Source organism: Myotis lucifugus, unplaced genomic scaffold (genome assembly GCF_000147115.1).
Source record: "Myotis lucifugus unplaced genomic scaffold, Myoluc2.0 scaffold_100, whole genome shotgun sequence".
Lineage (NCBI taxonomy): Eukaryota > Metazoa > Chordata > Mammalia > Chiroptera > Vespertilionidae > Myotis > Myotis lucifugus.
This window is the reverse complement of record NW_005871148.1, coordinates 2602300-2624221: the sequence shown is the minus strand read 5'-3', so window position 1 is coordinate 2624221 and position 21922 is coordinate 2602300. Positions and strand designations below refer to the sequence as shown.

Genomic DNA, 21922 nt, shown 5'->3' with positions numbered 1-21922 from the left:
TCTCTTGATATTAGATGACTCTTTCAGCCCAGGGCTGCTGGCTAATAAATTCAGAAGTCAGCTTCCAATTGGCATCCTATTCTCTGCCCACATCCTCTCATTATGCATCTGTGTGATGAGAAATAACCTGTTTGAGGTTTGGAATTCCAACTATTTGCTGTGCTCGGATGTGTATGCTGAGCCCCTAGGTGGTTTCCAAACAGCTTCAGAAAGGCACACCTTTCGTAGCAACAGACACCCCCTGCACTCTGGTTCCTGGGGTGATGGGCAGTCCCATCTCCAAGTGGCATTTCCTTGGCTCCGGAGCAGTGAGTATTCCTGTGTTTGTCCGCCTCATGCGTATTTAATCTGTGAGGATAAGCATCTGGAAACCTTTATAAATAAGATTTAGAAGAGAACAAAAAAAATATTTTAAGAATTCTCAGCAAAGGATTATTTTTTGGTGACTTTACTTTGTTAGAGCAATGCTTGAAGCATGTAGAGTGATCATACGAAGCAAAGAAACATTTGGATTTTATCACTGCCCTTTTCTGCCTAACACCCATCTTGCTTTCTATAGCCCATTGTAGACGATCTGAGTAATTTAGGGAAACGTTAGTGTTAATGTAAGTTGCTTTCTTATATATAGACTAGAGGCTCGGTGCATGAGATTTGTGCACTGGGTGGAGGGGGGGGTCCCTCAGCCTGGCCTGTGCCCTCTTGCAGTCTGGGACCTCTCAGGGGATGTCCCCCTGCCTGCTTAGGGGATCGGGCCTAAGCCGGCAGTCAGACATCCCTCTCGCAGTCTGGGCTCTTGCAGTCTGGGACCCCTCACTCCTTACCGCCCACCTGCAGCGGAGGCAAGAGAGGCTCCTGCCACTGCCGCTGCGCTCACCAGCTATGAGCCCGGCTTCTGGCTGAGCAGCACTCCCCCTGTGGGAGAGCACTGATCACCAGGGGAGCAGTTCCTGCATGAGTGTCTGCCCCCTGGTGGTCAGTGTGCGTCACAGTGACCCGTCATTCCACTGTTCGGTAGATTTGCATATCAGGCTTTTATTATATAGGATATTTTTTAAACCTGGGCAACCCTGAATAGAGTAAAAAAGCTTTAAGGTATGAACAAAACCTTGGAAGCTATTACATCCAGCCTCCTCACTTTAGAAGAAAGGACTTACTTTATTTTATTATTAATGATATTTTTCCCTATATAGTTCTATCTGTGAGCTTTTTCTTTTCCCCTACATATGATATAAGACAGAAGAGATGTTTCCTTTTCATATTCCACTAATTGAAAGAAATCTTTGGCACTCTCCTCATTTATAAATGCACAGCAAGTCCTCATTGACCTGTACAACTGAGTTGAACACTTCATTTCAACTTTCATTTTATGGGAATTTCTTTTCCAGTGATGTCCAAATACCAACTGGTAGGTAATTTCCAAATTTCAATAAAAAATTGAATTCCAATATAAGCAAAAAGGGAAAACGCCCTGGCCAGGTAGCTCAGTTGGTTGGAGCATTGTCCCAAGCACCAATTGTTGGAATTTTGTGAAGTCGTCATAAAATAAGGATTCAGGGACATTGGCAGAGTTTGAAGTTGTCACTGTGCGCCTCTCTGGTGTGCTCCAGAATCCTGTATCTGTCCTTGACTGCAGGTGGTTGAGAGGTTTTGTATGATGTCTACCTTGCTCTACCCTATTTCTGTGCTGTTAGTGCATTTCTGCTAGTTTTTATTGTTATTTATTCACGTCATTTGGTGTTGGGAGAGAGAAGTTCAATCTATTATCTACTCTCAGAAGCCTCTTTGACTCCCTTATAACATTTAACAAGGAACCTGTGTTAGTCAGCTGTCGTCACAGTAATGCTCCATAAGAAACAATCCCCCAAACTCAGCGACTTATAAGAAAGGACACTACTTTTTCTTGCAAGGTGTCTGCAGATCTCTGGTGTGGCTCGGCTGCGGGCTGTGGCTGGCTGGGTTTGACCCCACCTTTAGATTGGGCTCATTCCAATGAAGCCCAGGAATGCCTAGGAGCAGTGATCCCATCTGCCCTGGAAACAGCCTCTGACACCCCTCAGCTCCACGGCAACACCTCCCAGCTCAGCTGCCACTCCCAAGCCTCCTCCCATTCCCAGGCCCCGTCTGCTCTTCCTCCTCTTAGCACTTAAATGGTGGTATTACTCAAGGCCTCTTCTCCTTGCTGTGTATGCACTATCCCTACAATGTCTCATCCCCTCAAGTAAGCATTCATGCAAATGACTTTTGAATTGTCACCTCCACCCAGACGCCTTTCTGAGCTCTCAGTCCAGTTCTAACCACTGCTGCACATTTTCACTTGGATGATCCAGAGGCTGCTCAAACGAGGCAGATCACAAACAGAGTTACCTTCCCCCGCTCTTCCCTTCCCCCAGCCTGTTCTTCCTCTTGTATTGATGATCTGAACTAGAGTACCACCAGCATCCACCTGGCCACTCCAGTCCGATTCCGCAAATCCCCTTGAGCGAATTCTCCCCTCCCTCACCTCATTGCTGCCAGTCCTCGCCCTCACTGCTCTCTGGTCCCAGGAACTCTGAGGAAGTCCTTTCCCTTGAAGATTAAATGTGGTCTCCTCTGTGACGCGTCCGAGGGAGAGGCTCACACCAGCTTTGTCAATTCCTGCAGTGAAGTGTTCACCACACACCTCCACAGTCCCTCATCTCAGACCCTGAGGCTGCGTGTGTTCTGTGAAGTCAGAGTATAGGAAGGTGACACGGTGCTTGTACTTTGTCCCCAGTGGGGCCTGGGACAACACACAGTATCAAACACACAAGCACTGGGAAACGCAGATTATCCTCAATAACTGGGACACATAGAGACCACGGACACCCTGGCAACATCAGTCAAGTTTTGTGTTCTCACAAGTTAACTGCAACCTTTCAAAACTTATTTGTAGTTTTTGGAGGATTTTGGATCGAGGACTGCAGATGGGAGGTTGTGAACTGTGTTTTTATGAATTCTCTTTCTCACCAACTAGACTCGATGCTTCTTGAGAGCAAGCCCTTCGCACAATATTTGGCTCAATGGAAGTGCTGGAAATATGCTGAATTAATGAATGATGTCCCCTCATAAACCAGGGCTCTGAAAACTAACAATGCCACTTGGTTCTCATGTTATTTCATCGATGGCAACCAGCTTGTAAACAATTTGTGATGCTGTCACAGCTAGGCGAAAATTACTCAGATCTTGTGGCCACAGTCATATATTTTGCCTGATCAGGCAGCATCTAATAGAACACCCTACAGCCCATATGTGTTATCTGAGGGGCATGGTTTGTATGCTCCGGGAAGGCCTCCAAAAGTCTGTCTACTGAAGCCAAGTCATCTAAATGTTAGTTAGCACCGTCCTCTCTGCTCCCAGAGTTCGCTGGGGAAGCTGTTAGAAGCAGCTCTACGACAGACTGCCGACTGTCCTCCTGCCCCGCCGCCCACCAGGCCGAGCCCTTTCTTTGAAGCTGGTGTATTGAAAGTTCCTCACTGTGAGGCCAGATGTCCACGCAGAGATTTCATATCAAGGAGAGATGTTGTCAGATTCTTGCTTGCAGGCATAGAAAGGAGGTTTGAGAGCATTGATGCTGCTCTCCCTTGGCCACTGACCGGAGTTCACAAGGAAAGGTCGGCTGCCAGTAGGATGTCTAGAAATCTGGTCTGTGTTACCAGAAGGGCTGGAGGGGGGAAAAGGAATATTTCATAAGATTGGGCAATTCTTACTGTGCTCAAAGCTTACAGGAATCCATTTCCCAAAGAATGAAAGTCCAGAGCTCATTGTGGGGGGCTCGGCAGCACTGAGAAGCAGAAAGAAAGCACAGTGCCCCACATCCACGGCTTTGTCTGGGGCCTGTTCGTTATTTAGTTCTCGTCTCCCCCGCCTGCACATCCTAAGGCGAGAGGGAAGTGGCGTTTTCTTTGTGCCCTCCTGAATTAGAATTAATAATGCTAAGAATAGAAGTGTATTCTATGTCCCACCCAGGAAGGCTCGCCTGCTCGCTCAGAGAGGAAGGCAGAGCCATTCAGCCAAAGTGGCATGGGGGATACTTGCCATTTTCCAGGAAGAATGCCCTGGGAGATAGGTTTGGGTACCAGGTGGCAGGGAATTATGACCTGGCTTCCTAAAGCAAGGAGAAGCAAAAACAAGTAAGCAGAGCCCGGCCTGTGTGGCTCAGTGGTTGAGCGTCAACCTATGAACCAGGAGGTCACCGTTCGATTCCTGGTAGGGTTTGCAGGCTCGATCCCCAGTGTGGGGCTGCAGGAGGCAGCCAATCATTGATTCTCTCTCATCACTGATGTTTCTCTCTCTTTCTCCCTCTCCCTCTCTGAAATAAATAAAAATATGTATTAAAACAACAACAACAAGTGATCAGAGAATAAATGACCAAATTATTTTACCTTTCCTCCTGTTCCACTCTCTGGCAAATTTTTATTTCATTTAAAGACTAGTTGAAGATTATTTGCTCAGAAGACAAAATCTTTCAAGCCCTAAGAAAAATACTCTCAGCCCCTGGAACACTGCCTCGTACATACCAAGGAGCCACTCGGACTTGATGAATGAATGCACGTGGATTGTAAGAGTCCAGTGAAAACGTTCTTCCTCCCCGTGGCGAGGTGAAGTTCACTCCTCAGAAGTCACTCTGGGGCTGTTGGTGGTTAATGTCACTATCACATGACTCAAAACATGCATTGCTTTGCTTAATCAAATATTGGAAGTCATAGGCATCATTTAGTTTTTTAGTATTTAAAAAATTTACAAATTTAGAAATATTTTAATGTTTAATAATTATGAACTATATAAGAAACCACCCCCCAACTTCAGCCTTGGTGACCACAACACCCAGTAGCAGCGCTGCCCCCCCCCTCCCCCCCCCCCTCCGGTGGAGGTCTGAGGGAGTGCCTGGCCCATTGTTAGGGCTCAGCCAGCTGGGTGCTCACCGTGGAGACGGTGCACGCTGCCTCGGGTGTTTATGGAGAGCCAGTTATTAAACATTTATCCGCATACCACTGCTGCAACAGCTCCCTTTCCCCCACTCCACTCTCTTGATGAAATTGACCTTCAGCTCTTATGCCCATGGTCATGGTAACCCTCTCAACACAGGGTGTGTGTGGATGGACAGGTGGACAGATGATACTCCATTATTCCTCTTCTACTCTTCCTTACTACCAACCAGTCACTTGCATTGCTTTTTCTGATGTGTCTATGATTCAGCTCTTCCAAATATTCACTTAAAGTTCTAATCCCAGTATAATAAAGTTTGCAAAGTAACCTACCACCTTTTTTTTTTAATTCTGTGGTTTCCCCCCACTTCTAATCTTTCTCTAACTCTATGCAGCATGTAACTACACTGACCAACAATTTTCCTTCTGGCATGGGATTTAGTATATATTTTCTGATAAAGGGCCAGATAGTTAATATTTTAGGCTTTGTGGGCCATACAGTCTCTGTAGCAATTACTCAGCTCTTGAAAACAGCTTTAGACTATATGTCAACAAGTGGGTGTGGTTGTGTTGCAATAAAACTTGATTGAAAAATAGACTGGGTTCCTGCTAGATCTGTGGGCCATAGTTTGCTAATTCCTGCTCTAGACACTCACGCTTCTCTTGGTTTACATGTTACTTGTACTGGTCTCCTGCTGGCCTCTCCTCCTCCTCGTGGGAGTTCCTCACGCCTGCATCCTAGCTTTGCTTCTCCTTCTCCCTCCACGGTGGGCTCATCTCCTCTGTGATTCAGCTGTCACTCCTATAGAGATGACCCCCAGAACCTCAGCCTGGTTCCTGGCTGGTCCGATATCGCACTGCCTGTAAATCATGTTCTTTGTGAGGATTCACTGCCATTTTAAATTTGTCGGTAACTACACCATTGAATTATCATCTTCCCTTCCAAGTGGCTCTTCTTTGCAGTCTATCAGGGTTACCCCAATCTTTCTGTTTCCTGTTAGAAACTCTGGGCTCATCTTTGTCCTTCCTTTCCTTCATCCCAGTTTATCGCAAGTCCACCAGGGTCCTAGAATGTATTTCTTAGTCCTCTGATATGACCCTATTCAAAGCCCTTCTCAACCTGCGATTGATTGAAAACAGCCTGGGCTCGGCTGATGGCCCTGGCAAAGGTCCCCAGCTCCAGCCAGAATGAAGAACCTGCCAGAGAAACCTCAAGTCACTGATGGGCCTGCCCTAAGGTGTGAGCTTGGAAACCAGTCGGGAAAGAACAAGCCAGTGGGCAAAAGGACACAGTTCACAGACGAAAAGTGAGACGCAGCAAACATGTTCAAGGTTGCTCATCCTTGGCCATAATTAAATAAATATAGCTCAAAACTCCAAAGCTTTGAAGGGGCTGGCTGCCATGTGATGGGAATAAGTTGTGAATTTGAACATCTACTCAATAATGCACCATTGCCGGGAGTATAAATTGGAGGGGGGGGGGCGGGGTATCTATGACCACGTTAAATGCATATAACCTTTGGCCCAGCAGTTCCATTAATAGGAATTGATATACAATATCTCTGTGAGCAAAAAGCTAGGGAAGAAAGTAAGTTATGGTGCATTCATACAATGTAATATTATGGGGGCACTTTTAAAAAATGAAGTAGATCTCTGTATGAAAATGAGACAAGATTGCCAATCCATAGTAAGTGAAAGGAGGCAGAATGTCATACACTTAAAATTGCCTGAATGGGTCTCAAAAATGGGTAAGTGGTTATTTGGGGGGGGGGGGGAATAGGACTTTTGATACCTTTGATGATATTTTCATCCTCACAATGTCATATTACTGAATTGAATTGAGAAGATTGCTTATAATGTCAAGATCAACTCCTCTGTCTGGCATTGCAGAGCCCACACAGACTTCTCAGCACTCCCCAGTGGGCACATTCAGGTCTAGCCAAGCCGGTGTGGTCACTGTCCCCAAGTGCCCGTCGGTGCCCAGGTCCTGCCTTCACTGAGTACCTCCCTCTTCTCTGCAGCCTCTTGTTCGTCCTCAGATTGTCCGGAGTTAGCAAGGCCATCTCAAGGTCCTGCCTACCTCCTCCATGAAGGTTTCTGGCTGCTCCATCCCTGGGACCTCATTCTTTTACGAAGTTCTATCATTAATGCTTGGTGGTTCTCTTAATGGTTTATGTCTCATGCTTCTGGTTTCTGCATAGCGCACACAGTACTGGGCACCCAAACATGAAGACATAGCTGGTGTTAAAAATCTCTTGTCATTAAATGCTGAACTTTACGTTTATTACTGGTTTTTTGTTAAGGCAGCTTTAAGCACATCAGCACCAACCTTGCAAGTAGGAATTCATTCTCTCTCTCTCTCTCTCTCTCTCTCTCTCTCTCTCTCTCTCTCTCTCTCTCTCTCCTCTCTAACACACTCCTCTTTTAAGATGCAGGCATCCTTCTGATGTGTTAACATATTTTACTACTTGGAGTAATTCACACTCTAATGAGATCTTCTTCCTAACAATGAGCTGTGCTCATCCCACTGGAAGGACTGGAAAGTGGTATCTGGAGGGGAAAGGAGAGGAGAGCTCCAGGGTGGTTTAGGAACCTGAGGAGGGGAGCACAGAGGCCTTCGGGGAGGGGCAGGTGCCTGGAGGGCAGCAGGAGAGGCGGGTGAAGAGTGAGCGGCCTGGGTTGAGAGGGGCCCTGGAGCAGGACGCCTGCTGGTAGACTTGGTTTCAGATCATCTTCATTGCTACAGAAGTTTAGCACCTGACTTCCTATGGATATCTATCTCTCATATGATCCTATGTTTACATGTGTAGGTTGACATCTGTGTATTTTTTAAAAAGGAATGGCATGTATGTATGTGTGTGTGTGTATATTCTTTCCCCTAAAGATAGAATACATATATGTGTACATACATGCATATTTTCCAACAGTTATTATACATTGTCAGTGAGAGAAAAAGTGAAGCTGTGAATAAGCAGTTGTATTATCATAACTGATTCTGCATAAATGTGCCTGGAAACGTTTCAGATGGGCCTAGCTCATGGTGCTTCACATTTAGATCGCGCTATTTTTAGAGGATTTGTTGCACAGGAAACATCTAATGAGAGAGTTAATCTATACAGCCTTATACAATTTCCAAGGCACTGAATCAAAATCAGTAAATTAGTAAAAAGAGTCCTGGTTTTATACATGTATCGTGTTTTCCAAATGTGTATAATTGGACCAAAATAATGTGGTGCTGTCTGTCAAGCCATCAGAAAAGGCGAAAATGTTATTTGCAGGGTTGTCAGCAGGAGGCCGTTGCTATCATAGCAGCGGCACCAGCCGCTGAAGCTGAAACGGCAGATCTGGAGCGAGAGAGATCTGGTGGCTGGTGGGTTACAGGAATGCTTTAATGTTGCGAGCACAGCGGAAAATGTGGAATTCAAAACAAAGAAGCAGCCCATTTCTTTCAGGAGAGATAGAACCATTTACTTTTATGTCTCTGTCACTTGCTCCAGGATTCTTCATAAAGCCCTCTAACCACCTAAATAAATATTCATGTGGCTGCTCAACATCTCATTAATAAAACAAGATTTGGTGGTAAAATATTTCAGAGTAGCATATGATTTGCATCTCACCCTTGTTTAACTTTAAATCTCAAGCAATTAATAAATTAGACTTGAGAGCTTTTTAAGAGGTAACATCTTACATGTACCACAAATTGCATTATTTTTATGTGTAAATAATGATGAAAGGAGAGATTGTTCCTTTGATGTCTATAAACTACTCTGTAAAATATGCAGAAAACATTCTTGAGTTCAGTTGGAGCCAAAACAAATAGACTAGTTCATAAAACAAAGCAGCAGCATTCTCAGAAACAAGCATTATTTTTTTCTCTGCTTCCCGATTGCTCTTTTTCATCTTCTATTCTTGCCATTCCTACTGGCAGATTCATTACAAATTCAAAAGTGGTGCTAGCCTGCATTCCTCATCCAGAGACCGGGGTTCTTCTCAGGTTCCTCTTGTGCAGACCAGACCTCGCTGGGCTGCCAGGCTTTGTGCAGTGCATCATTGTTATCAGTATTTCATTGTTGCTTAAAAACTAATTATTCCATAGTTTAGCAAATACTGGTGTGTCTCAGAGAGATATATTTACTTCTTCACTATTTTCCAAGCTGGCTTATCTCATTTCATTTTATTCTGCAAATCCTCATTTACAAAGTGTCCAAGTTTGGCCTAATTTTTCCTTTGGAATTGGTAATAAACAGCACCTCCTTGTAAGTTCCTATCTTCCATGGAAAGGATACAGAAACAGGGCTCCAGGTAGAATGTTCAGCAAGTTCATTATCAACATCACAAGGTGTTTGTGTTCTCCATCTGGCTGCGCGTGTGATCTTCTTTGAACACGCTGTAGCGTATTAGCTTAAATACTACATAGACATGCTGGACTGAAGAGGACAAAGCTGGATGCTTGGTCTAAAATCCCTCCCAGCCTGACCACGAATCTGCTTCCATGGGATCAGCGCTGCTGTGGCCGTTTCAGCCCTGCTAACAAGTTTACTGTTTCCTTGGCCTAATGCTGTCTCATCGAAACTGGTCCTGAGCTCTGATCCCATCGAGCACCTGTCTTCACTGTGAGCTCCTGGTCCCATGTCCTCTGGTTGGGTTTCCATTCTGGCTTCTCTTCTCGGTGGCAGCTCTGTGCTCCAGCTCACCACCTCCATGTGCTCAAACATCATGCTGTCCATCCATCCTTCCTTTCCTCTTAAAGTTTCACGAGCAGAGTGTTAAGTAGAGTGGGTTCAGGGAACCTGTTTCATTGTATACCAGCTGAAATCTCAGTCCCGTGTTATTTCACTGATTAGTAGGATCTTAAAACTGAAAAGAATCTCAGAGGAGTAGGTCCTCTGGCCTCTCATTCTCCCGTCCTTGTGCCCCATTTCACTTGAGCCCCCAGAGGCCAAGTGCCCGGTCCTTCCCACGTAGCTATTGGCAGCACCGAGCCTGGAACCCAAGCCTTGAACCCAAGTCACGTCTTTCCCTCTCATTCCATGTATTCAAACACATGGAAACGGAAATGCTGTTTTTACTTTAAACTATATGTGAGCCACCACAGTCTTTCATGGTTCCTTGTGACTCAAACACAACTTCCTGTGGCTTCTGGAGGGGGGCTCAGCAAAGCCACTTCTCATTTGGGCTTTTAAAGTGTTTCCTTCAGTCGTTGGCTTTGTTGCTTACTTTGATTTTATTATTCCTCTTATTATTATTATTTATTGTCACTAATTTCCTTAGAAACAAAATGTTCAAAGCCAATTTAGAGAAGAGTCATGATTAGAAAAGCCACTTTCTGAACATTTCACCTGATTCCAGAGCATTCCAGCGGAAGGAAATGTTATCGATAAATGCGGCCTCGCGCAGCCGCCTAGACGTGCAGGTCCACAGACAGGCTCGTGCCAAGACCGATTGTGCGAGGACTGAGGAGCTTGTTTTCCAGGAGGAAACCGCTCGTTTGGAAAATGCATTAGTTCAGGTGACTTTCTTTCTGTGAACAAGTTCAAGGGCCAGCACAGCGGTGCTTGTTACTTTTTGGAAGGACTCAGCACCTGGGATAAAGGCAGCAGGCTCTGTGTCCTTTCAGTAATTTCCCATGTCCTTTCACAATTTGCCAAACTGAAGGGTGTTTCTGATGTTGCCACTGTTTCATTTTGCTAAGGCTCAAACATTCCTTTCTATTACCTATCATGTGTTGAGAGAGAGAGAGAGAAAGAGAGAGAGAGAGAGAGAGAGAGAGAGAGAGAGAGAGAGAGAGAGACTCCTAAGATGGGTTCTGGAGCCAGACTGCCTGGGTTCAAGTCTAGCTCCACCACTTAGAAACCACAGGATCTCAAACAAGTCACTTAACCTCTCTGTGCCTCGGTTTCCTCATTTCAAAAGTGGAACTAATAGCAGAAATAAGAGGAATTGCTGTGAGATGTAATGAATTCATGCTTGAAAAGCATTTAGAAGAGTATCTTCTACTTAAGGCCTTCACAATTGTTAAAAGACCCTATCCAATCAGAGTTTGAGGTATGTTCAAACATAACCACTTTAAATGAACCTCTCTTGGCCTCTTCTAACTGCTGTCTACACTCCATTCCTACTTGTTTCTTATGTCTCCTGGCGCTGCCAGAAACTGCTCTTTGGGTCGACAGTGGCATCCTTGTTGCTAAATCCACGGGAAACTCCATCTTTGCTTGACTTCCCTGCAGCATCTGACTCAGTGGAAGGCAGGTCCCTCTTAGTCACGTACACGGCCCCTTGTTGTCTGTCTTGCCCTCAAACCGTCTTGTTCCCCCCGGGGGACGATGGGCTTTCTTTTCTCTTTAGGTTCCATGATCTCATGTGGGCTGTCTCATCCACCCATATTTTGACAACTGGCAACTTTCTATCTCTAGCCCAGATCTCCCAGCTCAACTGCATCCCAGATCTTTCTGGAAGCTTCCTGGATATTTACACAGATCTCGGCATGCCCTCCAGAAACCTGAAACTCACCACGTTCGAAACTGAAACTGTGACCCACCCACACCTGCATCTGCTCCGTGCTCCGGGTGCAGTCAGCGGCACTGGTCACCTGTTTGACCAGCCAAGGCTCATGCTGCTTTCCGACTGTCATTTCCCACAGCCAGCCGGTCACCTGGTTCTGGTCCTCACTCTGCCTCACCCTCTTCTCTGCATCCCCAAGTCCCTTTCCCTAGTGCATGGCGTGAACAGGCTCCCGCCCCAGGGTTGCCTTCCTCAGCCCGTCTCTGCACCACACCCAGAGGGACCTTTCCCTCACCAGGTCCGCACGGGCCGAGGCTGCAGCCCAGATGCTCTCACAAGGTTTCAGGGCTCCAGAGCCACCCACCGCTCTCAGCCACCTCTCATCTCTGTGCTCCTTGCAGTCCACCCTCTCCCTCGTCCTCATCTTTACTCTTCACCTGGGACAAGCTTGCTGCCTTCTCCAGCCCCGGCCCCTTCCCCTGCCTGCCTCCTCCCGATCCTCCAGGTCTCACCTTAGAGGTCTCTGTCCCTAGGAAGACCTCGTTGACCATTCCTGCCTCCCAGACTGGCTTATGTCCCACCCTTTCTGCTCCCTGTGTCCTCTGATTCTCCCCCTGTGGCGTGGACACACGTGACGTGGTGATGGCTGTTCACTGCCTCCAGGCTCCTGAGCTCTGTGAGAGCAGGCCACTCACCGCCAGCCCCAGAGCCACGCCCCCGCCTGAGACAGCCGTCACTCCTTTCATTCATGGGCTCAGCAGATGTTCACGCCAAGTCAACGGAGGCCTAGTGACCGCTTGTGTATGGACTGTATAAAGGAATACATGTATGGTTCCCTTTGGAAAGCACTTTCTTTTTGAAATGGTATGGCAACACACATGCAGAGAAAGCAAGCAATTTAACTTCTTAAGCATCTAAAACTCCCTCTCCTCGCCAGGCTTACCTCCCTGCTCCCCTGCTCCCCTCTCCTCCCCACATCTCTCTGAGGCAAATCAGTGAAAGCATTTCTCTGAATGTTTTGCCTGCAAACACTTGACAGAGTTTTAGGGCTAAGAGAACAGTCATCCTTACAGGCTTCACCCCCAAGATGATAACATTTTCTGGTCCGGCCTCTTCCAGTTGTCAGCCCCTAACTGTCCAGAAGTTCTGAGAAGTTGAACTTCCCTTTCCTTTCTCCTTATGAGGCTTGATTATTCATGACACAGAAATGCCTTTCATTTATCAATAAACATAAATATGTAAAAAAAAAAAAAAGTTAAACTAAATCGTCCCTGCCCCATGCAAAATCACTAGCATTTAATACAAGTCCCTGTTTAACTAGTGAAACAGACAATGAGAATAAGGGCCCGTGAAGAGGCTGTCTTTCTGGTGAGACCAGGTGAAGGAGAAGGCGCTTTGCAAAAAGTTAATCATTGATTATATTCTATGGAACGAAAGTTAAGGTTTGATTGAAATTAAAATAGTAAATGCAACCTCCAGTTAAGATATAATAAAAAAGCCAAAACCGGTTTGGCTCAGTGGATGGAGCGTCAGCCTGCGGACTGAAGGGTCCCAGGTTCAATTCCGGTCAAGGGCATGTACTTGGGTTGCGGGCATGTCCCCAGTAGGAGATGTGCAGGAGGCAGCTGGTCGATGTTTCTCTCTCATCGATGTTTCTAACTCTCTATCTCTCTCCCTTCCTCTCTGTGAAAAATCAATAAAATATATTTTTTTAAAAAAAAGATATAATAAAAAAACACACACACACACACTTTTATCCCCAGCTCGTTTGTATAGAGTTTAAGAGATGAGTTGAATTTGATATGAATAGAGGAAAGTTATCAGAAAGAAAAACATTTACGGGTAAAAGAAAAAAAATGTTGGCACCATCTGGTTTTTAGACTGAGGTTGCTAGAGAAGCCTGTGAGGGCGGCTGACTTCAGTGTCAGTGGGTAAGAGAGCAAGTGGCTGCTACGCTTTTGTTTCTCTTCTTTCTCCCTGGCCAAGAAGCGATGGGTCCTTTGAAACATTTCACCTTGCCACTGCGCCTTCACTAGGACAAAATTCTCTAGCTGCTAGTTTTCCAAGAAATGATGTACAGGAAATATTACACTCAAAAGCCAGAGAGTCTGTAGTAAATGGTTTGGAAAAAAAAATTCAAAGCGGTGCTTTCTATTTGTTGGAGGGTGTCTATAGCTGTACCTGCTGTATGGGGACCTGACTGAGACTGTGTCCTTTCAAATGTCTGCCTTGAGGTTAAGCCCCGCAGCCGGGAGGAAGAGCCGGGATTCAAAAGCCAGAGAAGAAAAACTGCTAATCAAAAGGAAAGATGAAAATTAAGTACAGGGCTCAAAATACGGCATTCTGAAAACCATCAAATGAGTTTCAAACCTTATTTTTGTTCCATTTCTAGTGTCCTTTTGGAGTTCTTCTCTCTCTTCTGGGACTAACCTGTCCTTCTATCTGTGAGATCATTACAGTTCCAAGAGTGTGAGAGTGAGCCACACCTGCCCACCCGGCCACTTGCCTGAGGCTCCTGGCACCCTTGAAAGGCCGGTCCAGGGACCAGGCAAGCTTCAAACTTAATAGGAAAGACTTTTAAGTGTGTTGCAGGAAGAAGTCCTAAAATATACATATTTATTTTGCTGCGGAAATTGTATTTCCCAGTGAGAGCTGAGCCATAAAGGTTAATAGCACTTTTCTAGGAATTAAATAGAATGGAACTTGTAAATATGAATTTCATTGCAGCTGAGAATGTCTTCCAGCTTGAATCATTTGCACTATTGTTTAGAGATCCTGGCATCTGTAGGTATGAAGTGCAGTTTTTTTTAAAGGGTTATAGCGATAATAAATAATTACTAGAATCCAGACCTGTGATCATAGCATGGCTCCCGGTCTTCCATTTCCTGGAACACTCCTGCCCTGCCTGGTGTCCAGCCCAGAATCATGTCATTCCTGAAATGCCCCTTATGCAATCACGCCCTCTCATTGTTTTTCTCCTACTAGTCTCTAATCCCCTCTTCTCATTTCCACCATTACCCCCACATTTTGGACCCATTTCACTACAAGACTGTTGTAAGGGAAATGTGTTCCTTACATCCCAAATGGAAACTCTGAACACATTTTCCAACAAAAACATTGTTATGAGTGGTAGATGGATCTCCTGGTACAATTAGCATAATATAACATTTCAGATACTTAAAGGTTAATCTTTTTCAGATTCAGTTCTTCCCTAGAAACAAATTTGTGACTCAGACTAGTTTCCCCCACCGAGACCACTTTCCCCTCCACCTCTTACAGCCCCAGATCCGTACAGAAGTAGGGTTAGGCCTATTCCCTCTGCTTTCTCACCATACATTCATTTCTGCTTTGCTTCTTACCCAGTGCCCAGTTCAGTATTTGGCAAATAGCAAGCACTCAGTTAATTCTTGTTGAATGAAGAAATGAATGTGGCATGTACATCTATCAACTAATAGAACCACATTTTTAGAAATGATCATCATCCTACTTTAATATCGCCAGTAGTAGTAGTGATTTTAGTAGGAGTTGTTACTGTGATGGTGATAGTGATGATGGTGATGACAAGTGTGCTGTCAGTCATGACTCTCCCCCAACTCCCCGGAACAGCATTCAACTCTGCTAACCGCCTCCTTGATGGTCTCTCCTTCCTGGAGCTCCCAGATTCCACCCTTGGATGCCTCCTGTGGTCCGTGGCTCTTCTCTTCTCTTCTCTTCAGGAGCCCTAAGCAGAAATCCTGCACCAGCGCTCTGTGATGTCCTCTGTTCTTTGTCCCTCCGCAAACTCGTTCTCTCCTACAATCTCAGCTCTGTTCTTCTGCAGAAGAGTCACAACTGAACCCTGGCCCTAGGTCCCCTCGAGCTCCAGACCGGACAGACACCTCCGTGGATGACCTCTTGGCATCTAGACCTCAACCTGTTTCCTCCCCGCTCTTGCTGCTCACGACTTCAGTTACACCAAGCCCCTCAGTTGACTGTTTCCCTTCCTTGCTTCCTTCCTACATAGTCAGTTTTTTTCTGGCTTACATTCACCCTTTTCTTTCTATGACTGTTACCTCAATCCAGTTTTTATGCTGATTTCTTCTCCCATGGACTCTTCCTGAGTCTCATTGCTCCCTCTCATCCAGCTCCTTCATGTATGACCAGAGCAATAAACCAGCCATGTATCTAAGCAGACCCAATCATATTGTCCCCCCACCTGAGAGCGTTCAGTTAGTGCCCCTGCCCAGTGAAACACAGGACAGCTCAACTATCCACCCTCACCTCCCACTGCTCCCTGCTACGTCAGCCAGAGGGTACTGTTTTTATTGGGTATGTACACCCACGTTTCCTTGTATATAAATCTGTAATGAGGTCATTCCTTTTACTAGGCCAGCATATGGATGGCTTAATTTAAGACTTCAGACATACCCCAATTCTAAATAGTAAGAGAATGCACATGATGTGGCAGTGGGACGGGTTGTCAAAATGGAGGTGAGGTTCAAGTTTTCAGAGGAGAGGACGTGGAGGAACTAAGAGGATGACTAGGGCCACAGGTGGCTCATTCATGGGGACACTGAGGTCATATTGTAGAAGTTGGGAAAGGGGGAGGCTAGGACTGGGTCACACTCTGAATCACAGGTGGGGGGACGAGTAAACTGACAGATGTGTGGACTATTAGGCAACGTTCATCTGCATGCAAATAGCCAATATTATCAAGTGATGGTAAAAATGACATTATATAGACACAAAAAGAGAATGTCATAAGATATCTGGCTCGTTGAAAGTAAAATAGATATAACAATCAGAATTACTTAAAAAAGTTATATACTTACACATGGACAGAAATATCTATGTGTGTATAGCCTGTATATTTACAGAGAGAGAGATTATGTTTAGAGCTCAAAAGGACACCTTTTCTTGGGAACATCGAATCCTTTTTGAAGAGGGAGAGGAAGAGGATTTTGCCTGATTTAGGCGAGGAAGGTATTCGGGATTTAGGGAACAGACAGCCAAAGCCTCCGTCACCAGGATGGCCAAGAAGCTGGCATACACAGGTGACCGGTGGCCAGGATTCGAGAGAAGAGGCGCTTGAGATGTCCTTAGCTCCTCGCAGAGGAACTTGGGGGAGAAGGAAAGAAAATTGACTTCATATGGAAAGAAATAATAGTTATTAAAGAATCTGAGGGATAGAAATGGGCTATATTCATGAATTTTTGCCATCACCAGAGTGTGTTTTGTAAGAATCAATGTGTCTCACCACAATTTGGTATTGCTCTGAAAATAACTTGTAAATTGTTTTTCAGACAGTATAGGTGTTTCTTAAAGGGCTATATTTAGAGTTTTCTTATGTTTTTGTTTCTAAAGTTAATATAATTTGTATCCTTTGCAGATTTGGTCTTGTAGTTCCCTAAAATAAAAACAGCAATTTCAGAAGGCCACGCAATAATTTTAATTACAGAAGCAGGTTCTAATTGTCTGCATACCTGGTAACACCCGAGACCACTAGCTAGAAAGCCATACTCTACTCACATATTATGCATTTCCGTGGCCACCAGGACACTCACTTGCCACATATCATCTCCTGACCTTAGTATAAAGCTCAGAAACCAGAAAAACACAGGGAATAATGAGAATGATTGATGCATGGAGGTCGTGGTGTGGTTGGGGTTGGCGGTGTAGTATGCTTTGAATACTTCAGGTGTGTTTCCCATTTATTTTGTGCCTTAAGTCTGCCTTTCAGGGTTGTGTGCCCAGTGCTCACCTCCTTCCTGGCCCGGCCTTAGCTAGTTCAGCTTGGCACAGGTGGCCTTTGGCATGAACACAAGCTTCCTTATGGTTCTGTGTCGCCGATGGCTCAGCCCAGAGCCCATCGGGCCTTGCTTTTGAATGTCACTCGGAGCCATCTACTCAGGGACAGCCTTGCTCACTTCTCACCAAAAGTGAAAACTAGAGCAGGGCCCGGGCAAGTCTAACCCAACTTACTTTCTACTACTATTTTGGTCACTATTTACATTTGCTGGTGAGAGAGCAGAAGGCTTTTTTGTTGCTCCAACCCCTTTGAAGGGTTTCATGGCGCAGCAGAAATTACACGTTTGCCTGGCTTTGCCAGTCGGACGGAGGAGGGCGGTGATGAGGGTAACCTGTCCTGATTTAGACTATTTCTGCAGGCATTTTAATGCGCCAGAGTTCAAAAGGCTTTGGAACTCTTCCTGCCTGAGATGTAAGCTCTATTAGACATTTTCTCCAGGCTACTTTCCACCTGACATATAAATACAGAATATTTCAGTCTCCACAGAGACTTAGAAGAAGTGGAAAGAGAGGTATTAATTTTTTGTCCTAATATTCATCTTCTGTATGCCTTATCCATGAGTCGGGGTGGGGGGGTGTCATAATTAGCCTATGAGGGCAAGAACACTCATTTCATGCCCTGGTTTCTGTCACTTGCAGCATCTCAGGAGTTGCTCCGGGGAGCACAGGGAGCTCTTGGTACCGAACGTTAAGTGAGGGTGGGACCCCAGGGAGGGGAAGAAAGGAGAACTGATGATGTGTCCAAATTTGTGCCTGCTAAGCCTGGGACGCGTGTTACTGATCCCAGGAAGTAATTCTGGGTCCCTTTGTTGAGTGTAGGCATTGCACAAAAGTCCCTCTCCTCTTTACCAAATTCCGTGGGAACTCAGCTTGGCGTTCAAGGCTGCAGTGCTCGGACCCACCTCTCTTTCACACATTCTAGGAACTGCCCCGTGGACTGCATGTCTTTTGCTATGTACACCCTGGTATTTACCTCTGCAAATGCTGTTTCCTGGGCAGGCAGTTCTCCCCCTTCCCCACCTTCTGCCTGTCGAATGGTAGCTCTGATCCTAGGTCTCCCCCAGGCCACCTTCCACCTGAAGACTTCCCTCGTCTCCTTGTGCTTCCCCCCTATCATTTTATTGTATACGGGCTTTTTTTTCAGTTTTATTGTGGAAATTTTCAAACATGCCCAAGAGTGGAGAGTCTGGTACTTTGCACTCCCAAGTACTTACCTCCCACTCCAGCAGTTATCCGGGTTCGGCATATTACATTACCTTTTCTCTAGGCTAAGTGTGTTAAAGCACATTCCAGACCTCATGTCATCTTACCCTCTGCATCCCAGATGCTCTTAGAAAACACGGGCATTACTCACGCAGCCACAGTGCTGATGTCGGACTAGAAAATCCACAGTTATCATTTGGTGTCACCTAAGAGCTGTTTCGTTTTAGGAATCACCAGTGGACTTTCAGATGCCGTTTTGAGTTGATTGTCTGAATCTGGATCCAAACAAGAGCAAGCATTACATTGGGTTGTTACCAATATTGTCTTTTCCGCCGGAAGCAGACCCTCCCCCGCTCTCTATTCCATGCTGTGGACTTCTTGCAGAACCGCCGTTGTCCTGGTTGTCCTGTAGAATGTCCCACATTCTGCGTTTATCTGCTCGCTTCCTGTGGTGCCCTTGAACTTCTTCCTCTGCCCTTCCCTTTTCCGTTTGTTCTCTCAATCGGATGCTTAAGACACTCACTGTGCTCCTCTGCTTTTTGTCCTTATCGCGTACCTTCTGTGATACTGCGAGCTCCTTAGGAGGTCAGACCATGTCCTACCCCACTCTCTGCTTTCAATACGATGCCTATCACATGGCCTGTACTTAAAGAGCATTATCTAGTGGAATTGTCTGTAAAGAGTTTTGATTCCTCTTGCAAAATTGGGAACTGGAGGTATTCTCAATGTGAAGAAGTTTATATTAGGAATTAAGTTGCTGAGAAATCTCAATAATGTGGGTCACTTTTTCCCAGTTTGCACTCAGAGGACAGGCTGGCTTAGAGTAGCATGTTCTTATAGTTGGAGATTCCTACCAATTGGAGCGTGAGGAACCATAAATGAAATTTCCAGGTCCCTCACCCCCATTGTTTCTGGGTCCACGGAGAGGTGATTTCAGAAATCAGCGGTATTGCGCATTCAGTGTGAAAATGAGGTCACGGGTCTTTCTGATCAGGAGAATTTAATGTTGCTTCGTTCAGAAATCAGCCTGATCGTCTGGCCACGCACTCTCACGTGTCCGCTTTGCTATTGATAACTAACTGCAATCTAAGCTTTAATAACTAACATGGAGTGGAAGCAACTTCAAAAGGTTGCGTGATAAATGTTTTTGACAATGTGTCAGCTGAACATTAAACAGGATCTTAGTAAATCCTCTCCTTCTAAGTGGTTTAAATGGAAATTTTTAAACTTCTTCTTTCATAAGTATTGGCTCTGGATAGCACAGTATCCTAAGGTTGGAAAAAAGAAAAGCACTTTATCTGGCGTATAAATTTCCACCCCCTATCTGAACTTGAAGGTGCCAGAGACAGGCTCACCGACAGCCTCTTCCTCCCACCGCGGGCACTCTCTCCTCCACCACTGGGAGTGTGCCAGCATTCTGCCGGAATGACTTCCTCTATACCCCGATATCACTGCATATGCAAAGCTATAAAAATACAGGTGAATAAATGCAGCAGGAGTAATGCTCCCCATGCCATTTTCCCGACTGTCTCATGATCAGAAGGCCGTCGCCCTTCCATGGATAAATGAGGTCTAGAACTGGGTAGTATAAAACACGTGTGTGTGTGTGTGTGTGTGTGTGTGTGTGTGTGTTTCACAGAAAAAAAAAGTGTAAAACAAGGGAAGTTTATTCCTGTGTATTCAGTTTCCTAGGGTTGCCATAACAAAGGATCAAAACCTTGGGTGGCTTAAAGCAATGAAGTTCCTGTCTCTGGTTCTGGAGGCTGGAGGTCTGGAATCAAAGTGTCAGCCAGAAAGCCCTGGTTGGAGCTGGTGTTTCATGCCCACTGGGCCGGGACACCTGCGTGTCGTGAGAGACATTCAAGCTCAGTGGCTCTGAAACTGAACTCACCATCTTGTTGCCCCCAATGCTGTTACCTCTTCCGCTGTTCCCGTGTTGGCACCACACTCTGATGGCCAGGCTGTTGGTTTTCCATTGCTGTTGAGCCGGTGTCACACAGAAAGTTCTTTTTTCTCTTCCTTTCGTATATTTTAATTCTATTGTGTTCCCTGCCTTGGTTACTACAAAGCACCCAGCCATCCGTCCTGGGAGCCCCTGGTGACTCTGGGAAACTCCTCCCGTGCCTGGTACATTCATTCTGCTCCCAGCCCCATGACCTGCCTCTGGTGACCCCCAGCCCATGGCCTCTCACCGTCTCAAGTTCACCGGCTGGTGGCCCCGGCCTCCTAAGGGTCTCCCTGCTATGACGAAGCGCACGCCTTGGGCAGGGTCTCTGCACGATGAATGCTACACGTAGATAAAGTTGTGACTTTTCCAGACCAACTCTCACTTACTTGGAGTTTAATGCTTTGCCTCATTCCGTCCTCCCAAACTTTGGCAAAATGCTTGTGCCTGGTATTTTCACCCATGACCCCGAGGCACATGGGGGGTTTTCCTGGCCTGGTTTTCTATACAAGAGAGAGAACCAGCTTCCCCGTTCTGTCCCATAGACTGTCCCACGTGTCCTGCTGGGACTCTTCAGGAGCCCCCAGCGGCCTCACTGCCCCACGATCTGCACCACCACCTGGATGCCTTCCTGTGGTCAGGCTGACCTTCTCAGGCCTGTGGTGGATCCCCAATGCTGCAGGGTGCAATGGAGAGCCCTCCTGCCCACAGGCCCTCGGAGACCCCAGGCAGCCCCCCGGGCTCAGGGCCATCCTGTGCTTGCCCTTCCTCCTGTGTCACCAGCACCCCTGCTGGTTCCTGTGGTCATGCCTTCCCTCTGGGGGCACCTGCCGGGACCCCTCTCCACCTCACCCACCCGCCGCAAACATTCCCCAGTCACAGTCCCTCCTTGGTGAAGTTCTCTCTCTAGCCCTTCCCCAGCACGTGTTGCTTTGCCCGAGTTCCCACTCAGCATTTCAAACTTCCTCCGCACTGTTTACCTAGTGTCACAACTATTCCTTTACAGGTGTGTCATGCGCATTAGATTCGATGCTTTTTGTAGGTAGTGTTTGGCGTAGTGCCTGGCACGTGGTATATGCTCAGATAGAAATACTTGTATTAATTTATGAAATTGATTGAATAATCAGTCATCTGCAAGAGAGACGAGTGAAGAACCTAATTTGGGAAATATACACTATTAAAAGCAAAGAGGAGGAGGAGGAGGAATCCTGTGGAAGAGGAAGGAGGACACCGGGACTTTGTGGTGTCGAAGGACTATACTTCTGGGGGGAGAGGGTCCTAACAGTGCTCAGTGCGACAGAGGTCACGGAGGATTTAGGTGGGAAAGGCATTGGGTTGTCAATAGAAGCATCATGCTAACCTCAGAGAGCAAGTTTAATTTGGTGTTGGAGACTAAATCAGGTCACAGATGAGGAAGGAGTTAGGATGGGAGAAATGTGGGCGATGTAATAAAACACTTGAGAAAGTGGCCACCATCAAATAAAGGAATGTCAGTGCTAAAGGGACCACGCACACATTCTCTCATACAACGTAGGAAACGCAG

The 21922-nt window shown here is 46.1% G+C and overlaps 1 protein-coding gene across 1 annotated transcript in view; it reads left to right on the top strand.

Annotated features, from left to right (window-relative positions):
• Positions 1–21922, top strand: part of CEP112 (centrosomal protein 112) — a 281747-nt gene that overhangs the window by 218519 nt on the left and 41306 nt on the right. The gene's annotated exons all lie outside the window — the stretch shown is intronic.